We start from the raw sequence: 11,181 nt of genomic DNA, 5'->3' as shown, positions 1-11,181 counted from the left end.
CGACAACACAACAACATTAGGTGACAACACAACAACATTAGGCGACAACACAACAACATTAGGCGACAACACAACAACATTAGGCGACAACACAACAACATTAGGCGACAACACAACAACATTAGGTGACAACACAACAACATTAGGCGACAACACAACAACATTAGGCGACAACACAACAACATTAGGCGACAACACAACAACATTAGGCGACAACACAACAACATTAGGCGACAACACAACAACATTAGGTGACAACACAACAACATTAGGCGACAACACAACAACATTAGGCGACAACACAACAACATTAGGTGACAACACAACAACATTAGGTGACAACACAACAACATTAGGCGACAACACAACAACATTAGGCGACAACACAACAACATTAGGCGACAACACAACAACATTAGGTGATGACACAACAACATTAGGCGACAACACAACAACATTAGGCGACAACACAACAACATTAGGCGACAACACAACAACATTAGGCGACGACACAACAACATTAGGCGACAACACAACAACATTAGGCGACAACACAACAACATTAGGCGACAACACAACAACATTAGGTGATGACACAACAACATTAGGCGACCACACAACAACATTAGTTCTGTAGAACGTCTTCAACTTTCTGCTTGAATCTGGCAGCAAAACTTGGTCCGCTGTCACTAAATGTTGTCATGTTGTGGCTTTTTGTTGTCGTATTGTGGCTTTCTGTTGTCGTATTGTGGCTTTCTGTTGTCGTGTTGTAGCTTTCTGTTGTCGTATTGTGGCGTTTTGTTGTCGTATTGTGGCTTTCTGTTGTCATGTTGTGGCGTTTTATTGTCGTATTGTGGCTTTCTGTTGTCGTGTTGTGGCGTTTTGTTGTCGTATTGTGGCTTTCTGTTGTCATGTTGTGGCTTTTTGTTGTCGTATTGTGCCTTTTTGTTGTCGTGTTGTGGCTTTTTGTTGTCATGTTGTGGCTTTCTGTTGTCCTGTTGTGGCTTTCTGTTGTCGTATTGTGCCTTTTTGTTGTCGTGTTGTGGCTTTTTGTTGTCGTGTTGTGCCTTTTTGTTGTCGTATTGTGCCTTTTTGTTGTCGTGTTGTGGCTTTTTGTTGTCGTGTTGTGGCTTTTTGTTGTCGTATTGTGGCTTTTTGTTGTCGTGTTGTGGCATTTGCGTTCATCTTGTGGCTGAAAGTTGTTGTGTTGTGATGTTTGCATTTTTTGTTATCAGTGATGTGTACCCTTCACATTTGAACCGATACGGTAGCAATTCCTCGTGCCTAGGATTCGATACCGGCCGTCAATGCTAGCCAGTTATAGTACTTTTGTGTGAGTTAATAAATATGAATTGTTTTTGATGATAAACTCTCATATTTTATATAAAGTAAGCTGATTATTATAACTATTTTATTATCCCACTTACAGTTGCAGCTCCAAGACATTAGATGGCACTAGTGTGCAGTTTATGGGCTAGTCAGTTCAGTCTAGTCTTTTGTTGCGCCCTAACACGTGTTAATACTGTACGTATTGTACTTATTACGACTGTAACGTGCATCTAGTCTATCTTAGTTGTAGTTTTCATTAACACATTTGGAGGCATTGAAATGGCCATGTAAAATTGCTAATGCTAATCAGTAGCATGTCAATAGCAAAGCCAATGTATATGAGCATTAGTGTACTTCTAATCATGATCAACCAACTTGAGGGAAGTTCACAGAATGGTTCAATGATCATTTCAAGTCTAAAGTAAAACTTTCTTTATTTTTTTTACTTGGAATTTAATCGATATCAATATTCCCCCGTATCGCCCACCCAGAGCAAGCACTTCCTGATTCTGCAAGGTTGCATTAAAAAAACAAACAAAATGATGAGTATCAACATTACAACACAAATTAGTCGATTGTTGGATTGCATTTGTCATTTTCTAAAGTATTTCTTAGTTATTTAATTGATATCATTGAAGTATTTCACTTTAACAAATAAATACATTTCTTTATTTATCATTTATTTCACTTACTAGTCTGCTCAAACTTTCATCTAAAAAAATTCCATAAAAATAAAAAGGCATTGTTTTTTTTTAACACAACAATGTGTATGTTTTCTATATTTGAAGTACCGGTCTGGGCGATAAAACGATATCAACATACATCGCGATAGACATGTAATCGATAAAACTTGATATATATATTTTGTTGTTGTTGTTGTAAAAAATCGGAAGTATGGAAGCAAGGTCGGTTGCATGAACGAAGGCACTCGCTCTCTGGTAACCCAGCAAAGCAGGAAGTGATCAGTGAGCGTGACACGCTAACAGCCAATCAGGTGACAGTATCAACTATCAAGTTTCCTTGTCTGGCGGTTGATTGATTCTCATGGAGTGAGAAGAGAAAGTCGAAATGAAGAAATTGTGGATAAAAGAGTAAAAGTCACCTGGACAGTATTTTGGATTTTCTCAAAAGGGACCGAAGTCAGACGCGCTCACCCTTTAGAGCACAGCTGTAACTCCCTGCCACTAAACCTGCAGAAAATAGTTCTTCTTCTGCTCCTTATTTTCCATAGGTCATAGAAAATATCGACCAGTGTAATAATAATATTCAAATAATTACTGCAAAACCAAAAAAAAATCATATCCATAGTTAAATAAAAATAACGGGGCAAATTCATGTTACACAGCTGTAACTTCCTAGCACTAAACCTGCAGAAAATACTTCTAGGGTTTCTATGTTTACATTTTCACACTATTTTCTTATACATTTAGTACATATATATTATATATACTGTACTGGGAGGAGTAGACGGCACAGACAACAGGGGGGAATAGTTTAGCTCAATGTTTTATTATATTATATTATATATATATATATCTATATATATATATATATATATATATATATATATATATATATATATATATATATATATATTAGGGATGTCCGATAATGGCTTTTTGCCGATATCCGATATTCTGATATTGTCCAACTCAGTAATTACCGATACCGATATCAAGCGATATATGCAGTCGTGGAATTAACACATTATTATGCCTAATTTGGACAACCAGGTATGGGGAAGATAAGGTACTTTTTAAAAAAATTAGTAAAATAAGATAAATAAATTTAAAAAAATTTCTTGAATAAAAAAGAAAGTAAAACAATATATAAACAGTTACATAGAAACTAGTAATGAATGAAAATGAGTAAAATTAAGTGTTAAAGGTTAGTATTATTAGTGGAGCAGCAGCACGCACAATCATGTGTGCTTACGGACTGTATCCCTTGCAGACTGTATTGATATATATTGATATATAATGTAGGAAGCAGAATATTAATAACAGAAAGAAACAACCCTTTTGTGTGAATGAGTGTAAATGGGGGAGGGAGGTTTTTTGGCTCGGTGCACTAATTGTAAGTGTATCTTGTGTTTTTTATGTGGATTTAATTTTTAAAAATAAATATTAAAAAAAAGAAAAGATACCGATAATAAAAAAAACGATACCGATAATTTCCGATATTACATTTTAACGCATATATCGGCCGATAATATCGGCAGGCCGATATTATCGGACATCTCTAATATACATATATACATATACATATATATATATATATATAACGAAACAAATATATTAATAAACTAGAAAATGGAGTGTGACAAAAATCCCAGAGTGTGTGGTGTGTGACTATGTGTGGGAATTACTTGCTGAGTGTTACCATCAGTGTTGAGCGAGAGGCGAGTCCAAAAGGGGCAGGAATGTGTAGCGTGGCGCAGGAGGTCCGTGTCTAAGCGGGAGGTGGAGAGGAATGACGAGACACACAGCTCGTCAACGCGGGAACGGAGGTCTGCAGTTGGAGCGACAAGGAGGACACGAGACAATCAAAAACACGGGGGAAAAAAACACAGAAAGAGATGGTTACGTTCTGGCGCCGGATAGCAGGTTGAGCGGGCTTATGAAGGCAGGACCTCTCATTAGCGCCAGGTGCGCTGAGTGCTGCTTGCTGCCGCCGGAGTGACGCGTGCAGGAGATGAGCGGCCGTGGGCGTGTCCCGAGGTGCGTTCCGCGGGGCTCATTGTTAAGTGTTTCATGTGATTTGACTATTTTGTTGACATTGTTTGAGTGTTTTCCATGTTTGTGTTGACATTTCCTTCCTGCCTTGATAGCTGAGGGATTATAATCACAGGAATAACATATATTGTTCTTCTGCTCCTTATTCTCCACAGGTCATAAAAAATTGCAATAATTAGCGATATTGATCAATATAATAATATTCAAATAATGCTTAACAAAAAAAATAATTTCCATAGTTAAATAAAAAATAAGATGGCAAATTCATGTTACACAGCCATTACTTCCTGCCACTAAACCTGCAGAAAATAGTTCTCAGGTTTCTATGTTTACATTTTCACACTATTTTATTACACTTTATGAAGCATTTCTTACATATTCCTTCATTTTAAGAGATTATAGTTAAGTGTTCAATGTGATTTGACTATTTTGTTGACATTGTTTGAGTGTTTTCCCTGCTCCTTATTTTCCATAGGTTATAGAACATTTCAACAATTATCAATATTGATCAATATAATAATATTAAAAAAAAATCATAGTTAAATAAAAATAAGATGGCAAATTCATGTTACACAGCCGTTATTTCCTGCCACTAAACCTGCAGAAAATAGTTCTCAGGTTTCTATGTTTACATTTTCACACTATTTTATTACACTTTATGTAGCTTTTCTTATATATTCCTTATTTTTGCACCTTCATTTTAGGAGATTATTGTTAAGTGTTTAATGTGATTTGACTATTTTGTTGACGTTGTTTGAGTGTTTTCCAGGCTCCTTATTTTCCATAGGTTATAGAACATTTTAACAATTATCAATATTGATCAATATAATAATTATATTACATTTTTTTCCATAGTTAAATAAAAATAAGATGGCAAATTCATGTTACACAGCTGTTATTTCCTGCCACTAAACCTGCAGAAAATAGTTCTCAGGTTTCTATGTTTACATTTTCACACTATTTTATTACACTTTATGAAGCATTTCTTACATATTCCTTCATTTTAAGAGATTATAGTTAAGTGTTCAATGTGATTTGACTATTTTGTTGACATTGTTTGAGTGTTTTCCATGTTTGTGTTGACATTTCCTTCCTGCCTTGACAGCTGAGGGATTATAATGACAGGAAGTTACATTTCACAATAAAATATATTATTCTCTTGCTCCTTATTTTCCGTAGGTCATAGAAAATGTCAATAATTATCGATATATTAATAATATTCAAATAATTACTGCATTACAAAAATTCCTGTCAGTAGTTAAATAAAAATAAGATGGCAAATTCATGTTACACAGCCGTTACTTCCTGCCACTAAACCTGCAGAAAATACTTCTTCTCAGGTTTCTATGTTTACATTTTCACACTATTTTATTACACTTTATGAAGCATTTCTTACATATTCCTTCATTTTAAGAGATTATTGTTACGTGTTCAATGTGATTTGACTATTTTGTTGACATTATTTGAGCGTTTTCCAGGCTCCTTATTTTCCATAGCTTATAGAACATTTGAACAATTATCAATATTGATCAATATAATAATTATATTACATTTTTTTCCATAGTTAAATAAAAATAAGATGGCAAATTCATGTTACACAGCCGTTACTTCCTGCCACTAAACCTGCAGAAAATACTTCTCAGGTTTCTATGTTTACATTTTCACACTATTTTATTACACTTTATGTAGCATTTCTTACATATTCCTTCATTTTAAAAGAATATTGTTAAGTGTTCAATGTGATTTGACTATTTTGTTGACATTGTTTGAGTGTTTTCCACGTTTGTGTTGACATTTCCTTCCTGCCTTGATAGCTGAGGGGATTATAATGACAGGAAGTTACATTTCACAATAAAATATATTATTCTCTTGCTCCTTATTTTCCGTAGGTCATAGAAAATGTCAATAATTATCGATATATTAATAATATTCAAATAATTACTGCATTACAAAAATTCCTGTCAGTAGTTAAATAAAAATAAGATGGCAAATTCATGTTACACAGCCGTTACTTCCTGCCACTAAACCTGCAGAAAATACTTCTTCTCAGGTTTCTATGTTTACATTTTCACACTATTTTATTACACTTTATGAAGCATTTCTTACATATTCCTTCACTTTAAGAGATTATAGTTAAGTGTTTAATGTGATTTGACTATTTTGTTGACATTGTTGGAGTGTTTTCCACGTTTGTGTTGACATTTCCTTCCTGCCTTGACAGCTGAGGGATTATAATGACAGGAAGTTACATTTCACAATAAAATATATTTTCTCTTGCTCCTTGTTCTTCATAGGTCATAAAATATCAATAATTATCGATATCGACCGATGCAAAAGACTTTTCAGCCGGTTTCTAAAGCGCGTGTTTGCCCCAGTGCACTTTGACCCGGAAGAGGGCGGGGTGTTGCAACTCGTGCTTGATGACGTCACCAGCAGTCGCGGCTGTGTCCCATCAAGTGAGAGACGTCCGGAAGTGGGACAGACGACACATTAAAGACGCGCGCGCTCACGTCGGTGTCGCGGCTGCGCGCTCCGCTCCTTCTAGAAACAAGAAGAAGCTTCGAAGCGGGAAAGAATCTGAAGTGTGAAGATGGATCTTGTCCTGCGAGCTGCGGCGGCACTTGGCGGCTTGGTGGCCGGACTTGGTGACTTGTTGACGGACATGTTCCTCACGGCGCCGCTGGAGGCCACCATGCAATACTTGGATGACACCCCGCTGACCACCTTGACGGCAGGTCAGTGACGTCATCTCAGCCGTCATACTGTCCTCGTTGTGTGTGTACACTACTTTGTAGTCTGTGTAGTACGTAACATGTACTATGTATGTAGTACACGTTATGTAGTACATGCAATACTTGGATGACACCCCGCTGACCACCTTGACGGCAGGTCAGTGACGTCATCTCAGCCTTCATACTGACCTCGTGTGTGTGTACACTACTTTGTAGTCTGTGTAGTACGTAACATGTATGATGTGTGTAGTACGTAACATGTACTATGTATGTAGTACACGTTATGTAGTACATGCAATACTTGGATGACACCCCGCTGACCACCTTGACGGCAGGTCAGTGACGTCATCTCAGGCTTCATGCTGACGTCATTGTGTGTGTACACTACTTTGTAGTCTGTGTAGTACATAACATGTACTATGTATGTAGTACATAACATGTACTATGTATGTAGTACACGTTATGTACTACATGTCATGTCATGTCAATGTAGTACAAGTACATGTCAATGTAGTAAAAGTACGTGTCAATGTAGTACAAGTACGTGTCAATGTAGTACAAGTATGTGTCAATGTAGTACAAGTACGTGTCAATGTAGTACAAGTACATGTCAATGTAGTACAAGTACGTGTCAATGTAGTAAAAGTATGTGTCAATGTAGTACAAGTACGTGTCAATGTAGTACAAGTACATGTCAATGTAGTAAAAGTACGTGTCAATGTAGTACAAGTACGTGTCAATGTAGTAAAAGTACGTGTCAATGTAGTACAAGTACGTGTCAATGTAGTACAAGTACATGTCAATGTAGTAAAAGTACGTGTCAATGTAGTACAAGTACGTGTCAATGTAGTACAAGTACGTGTCAATGTAGTACAAGTACGTGTCGATGTAGTACAAGTACGTGTCGATGTAGTACAAGTACGTGTCAATGTAGTACAAGTACGTGTCAATGTAGTACAAGTACGTGTCAATGTAGTAAAAGTACGTGTCGATGTAGTACAAGTACGTGTCGATGTAGTACAAGTACGTGTCAATGTAGTACAAGTCAACATAACAACCATGGATGCAAATATTCATGACAAACAAAGTTAGTCGGTCCCAATTCAACTTTGTGTTCTTCAAATACTGATACTACAGTTTTTGTTCTTCAAATACTGATACTACAGTTTTTGTTCTTCAAATACTGATACTACAGTTCAAATACTGATACTACAGTTCAAATACTGATACTACGGTTTGTGTTCTTCAAATACTGATACTACAGTTTTTTTTCTTGAAATACTGATACTACAGTTTGTTTTCTTCAAATACTGATACTACAGTTTGTTTTCTTCAAATACTGATACTACAGTTTGTTTTCTTCAAATACTGATACTACAGTTTGTGTTCTTCAAATACTGATACTACAGTTTGTGTTCTTCAAATACTGATACTACAGTTTGTGTTCTTCAAATACTGATACTACAGTTTGTGTTCTTCAAATACTGATACTACAGTTTGTGTTCTTCAAATACTGATACTACAGTTTGTGTTCTTCAAATACTGATACTACAGTTTGTTTTCTTCAAATACTGATACTACAGTTTGTTTTCTTCAAATACTGATACTACAGTTTGTGTTCTTCAAATACTGATACTACAGTTTGTTTTCTTCAAATACTGATACTACAGTTTGTGTTCTTCAAATACTGATACTACAGTTTGTGTTCTTCAAATACTGATACTACAGTTCAAATACTGATACTACAGTTCAAATACTGATACTACAGTTCAAATACTGATACTACAGTTTGTGTTCTTCAAATACTGATACTACAGTTTGTGTTCTTCAAATACTGATACTACAGTTCAAATACTGATACTACAGTTCAAATACTGATACTACAGTTCAAATACTGATACTACAGTTTGTGTTCTTCAAATACTGATACTACAGTTTGTGTTCTTCAAATACTGATACTACAGTTCAAATACTGATACTACAGTTCAAATACTGATACTACAGTTTGTGTTCTTCAAATACTGATACTACAGTTCAAATACTGATTTACAGTTCAAATACTGATACTACAGTTCAAATACTGATACTACAGTTTGTGTTCTTCAAATACTGATACTACAGTTCAAATACTGATACTACAGTTCAAATACTGATACTACAGTTCAAATACTGATACTACAGTTTGTGTTCTTCAAATACTGATACTACAGTTCAAATACTGATACTACAGTTCAAATACTGATACTACAGTTCAAATACTGATACTACAGTTTCCTACCTACCTTATTGTCTTTCCATACCTCACCTGTGCCACCTCCACCTGGCTCCTCCCCTTCCTGTCCGGCAGAGAAGACGGCGCTGAGGGCCAAGAGTCTGTGGGAGAAGACGGGCGCGGTGGTCATGGCGGTGCGCAGGCCAGGATGATTCCTGTGCAGAGAGGTAGACCACGGTCACGTCTCCACGCTGACGTCGCACAAATGCTGACGTCGCACAAACGCTGACGTCGCACAAATGCTCCCCAGGAGGCCGCCGAGCTGTCCTCTCTCAGGCCCCAGCTGGACCGGCTGGGGGTCCCCCTGTACGCCGTGGTCAAGGAGGACGTGGGCACGGAGGTCCAGGACTTCAGGGCCTACTTCAGCGGGGATATCTTCTTGGATAAAGAGGTCTTTATTCTCAGTGCTTTCTCCTCCTGACAGGAAGTCATTGAGGTCTCTTCCTTCTTGGCAGCGGCGCTTCTACGGACCGCGTGAGCGGCGGCTGGGCCTGCTGGCGTTCCTGCGTGCCAGGGTCTGGATGAGCGGCCTCAGGGCCTTCAGGAAAGGCTTCACGGGGAACATTCTGGGCGAGGGCTTGGTGCTGGGCGGCGTCTTCGTCATGGGACGCCAACGTCAGGTGCGACTCGGTGCCTGCAGGCCATAAAAGTGGGGGAAGTGACTCCCGGCTCTTTGTTTGTTTCCAGGGGATCTTGCTGGAACACCGAGAGAAGGAGTTTGGAGATAAGGTGGAGTGTGAAGACGTGATGAGAGCTGCCAGGAGTATTCCACAGGAGCTGGTGGCCATGGTGACTTGATGATTGCTCATTACGATGGGTTAGGGTGAGGGTATTCCACAGGATGGGTTAGGGTGAGGGTATTCCACAGGATGGGTTAGGGTGAGGGTATTCCACAGGATGGGTTAGGGTGAGGGTATTCCACAGGATGGGTTAGGGTGAGGGTATTCCACAGGATGGGTTAGGGTGAGGGTATTCCACAGGATGGGTTAGGGTGAGGGTATTCCACAGGATGGGTTAGGGTGAGGGTATTCCACAGGATGGGTTAGGGTGAGGGTATTCCACAGGATGGGTTAGGGTGAGGGTATTCCACAGGATGGGTTAGGGTGAGGGTATTCCACAGGATGGGTTAGGGTGAGGGTATTCCACAGGATGGGTTAGGGCAGTGGTCCCCAACCTTTTTGTAGCTGTAGATTTTATTTTATTTTATTTTATTTTATTTTATTTTTCCCCATAAAGAAATACAATCATGTGTGCTTACGGACTGTATACCTGCAGACTGTATTGATCTATATTGACATACACATACACAATATGTATATATAGTGTTTTTATGTTGATTTAATAAAAAAAAAAAAAAATAATAATAATAATTTTAATTTTTTTTATTTTTTATTTTTTTTAAATTTCTTGCGCGGCCCGGTACCAGTGGTTGGGGACTACTGGGTTAGGGTATTCCACAGTAGCTAGTGTCCATGGTGACTTAATGATTGTTAATTAGGATGTATTAATGAGTTAATAATGATGTATTAATGAGTTAATTATAGAGATGTCCGATAATGTCGGTCTGCCGATATTATCGGCCGATAAATGCGTTAAAATGTAATATCGGAAATTATCGTTATCGTTTTTTTTTATTATCAGTATCGTTTTTTTTTTTTTTTTTTTTTTTTTAAATTAAATCCACATAAAAAAACACAAGATACACTTACAATTAGTGCACCAACCCAAAAAACCTCCCTCCCCCCATTTCTTTCTGTTATTAATATTCTGCTTCCTACATTATATATCAATATATATCAATACAGTCTGCAAGGGATACAGTCCGTAAGCACACATGATTGTGCGTGCTGCTGCTCCACTAATAGTACTAACCTTTAACACTTCATTTTACTCATTTTCATTAATTACTAGTTTCTATGTAACTGTTTTTATATTGTTTTACTTTCCTTTTTATTCAAGAAAATGTTTTTAATTTATTTATCTTATTTTACTCATTTTTTTAAAAAGTACCTTATCTTCACCATACCTCGTTGTCCAAATTAGGCATAATAATGTGTTAATTCCACGACTGTATATATCGGTTGATATCGGTATCGGTTGATATCGGTATCGG

The 11,181-nt window shown here is 37.4% G+C and overlaps 1 pseudogene; it reads left to right on the top strand.

Annotated features, from left to right (window-relative positions):
• The first annotated feature begins 6,471 nt into the window (after positions 1-6,471).
• On the top strand, positions 6,472-10,748 carry LOC133655216 (peroxiredoxin-like 2A; annotated as a pseudogene).
• The last annotated feature ends 433 nt before the right edge of the window (positions 10,749-11,181 follow it).

Source organism: Entelurus aequoreus, linkage group LG08 (assembly GCF_033978785.1).
Source record: "Entelurus aequoreus isolate RoL-2023_Sb linkage group LG08, RoL_Eaeq_v1.1, whole genome shotgun sequence".
Classification (NCBI taxonomy): domain Eukaryota; kingdom Metazoa; phylum Chordata; class Actinopteri; order Syngnathiformes; family Syngnathidae; genus Entelurus; species Entelurus aequoreus.
This window is presented reverse-complemented; position numbering and strand designations above follow the sequence as displayed.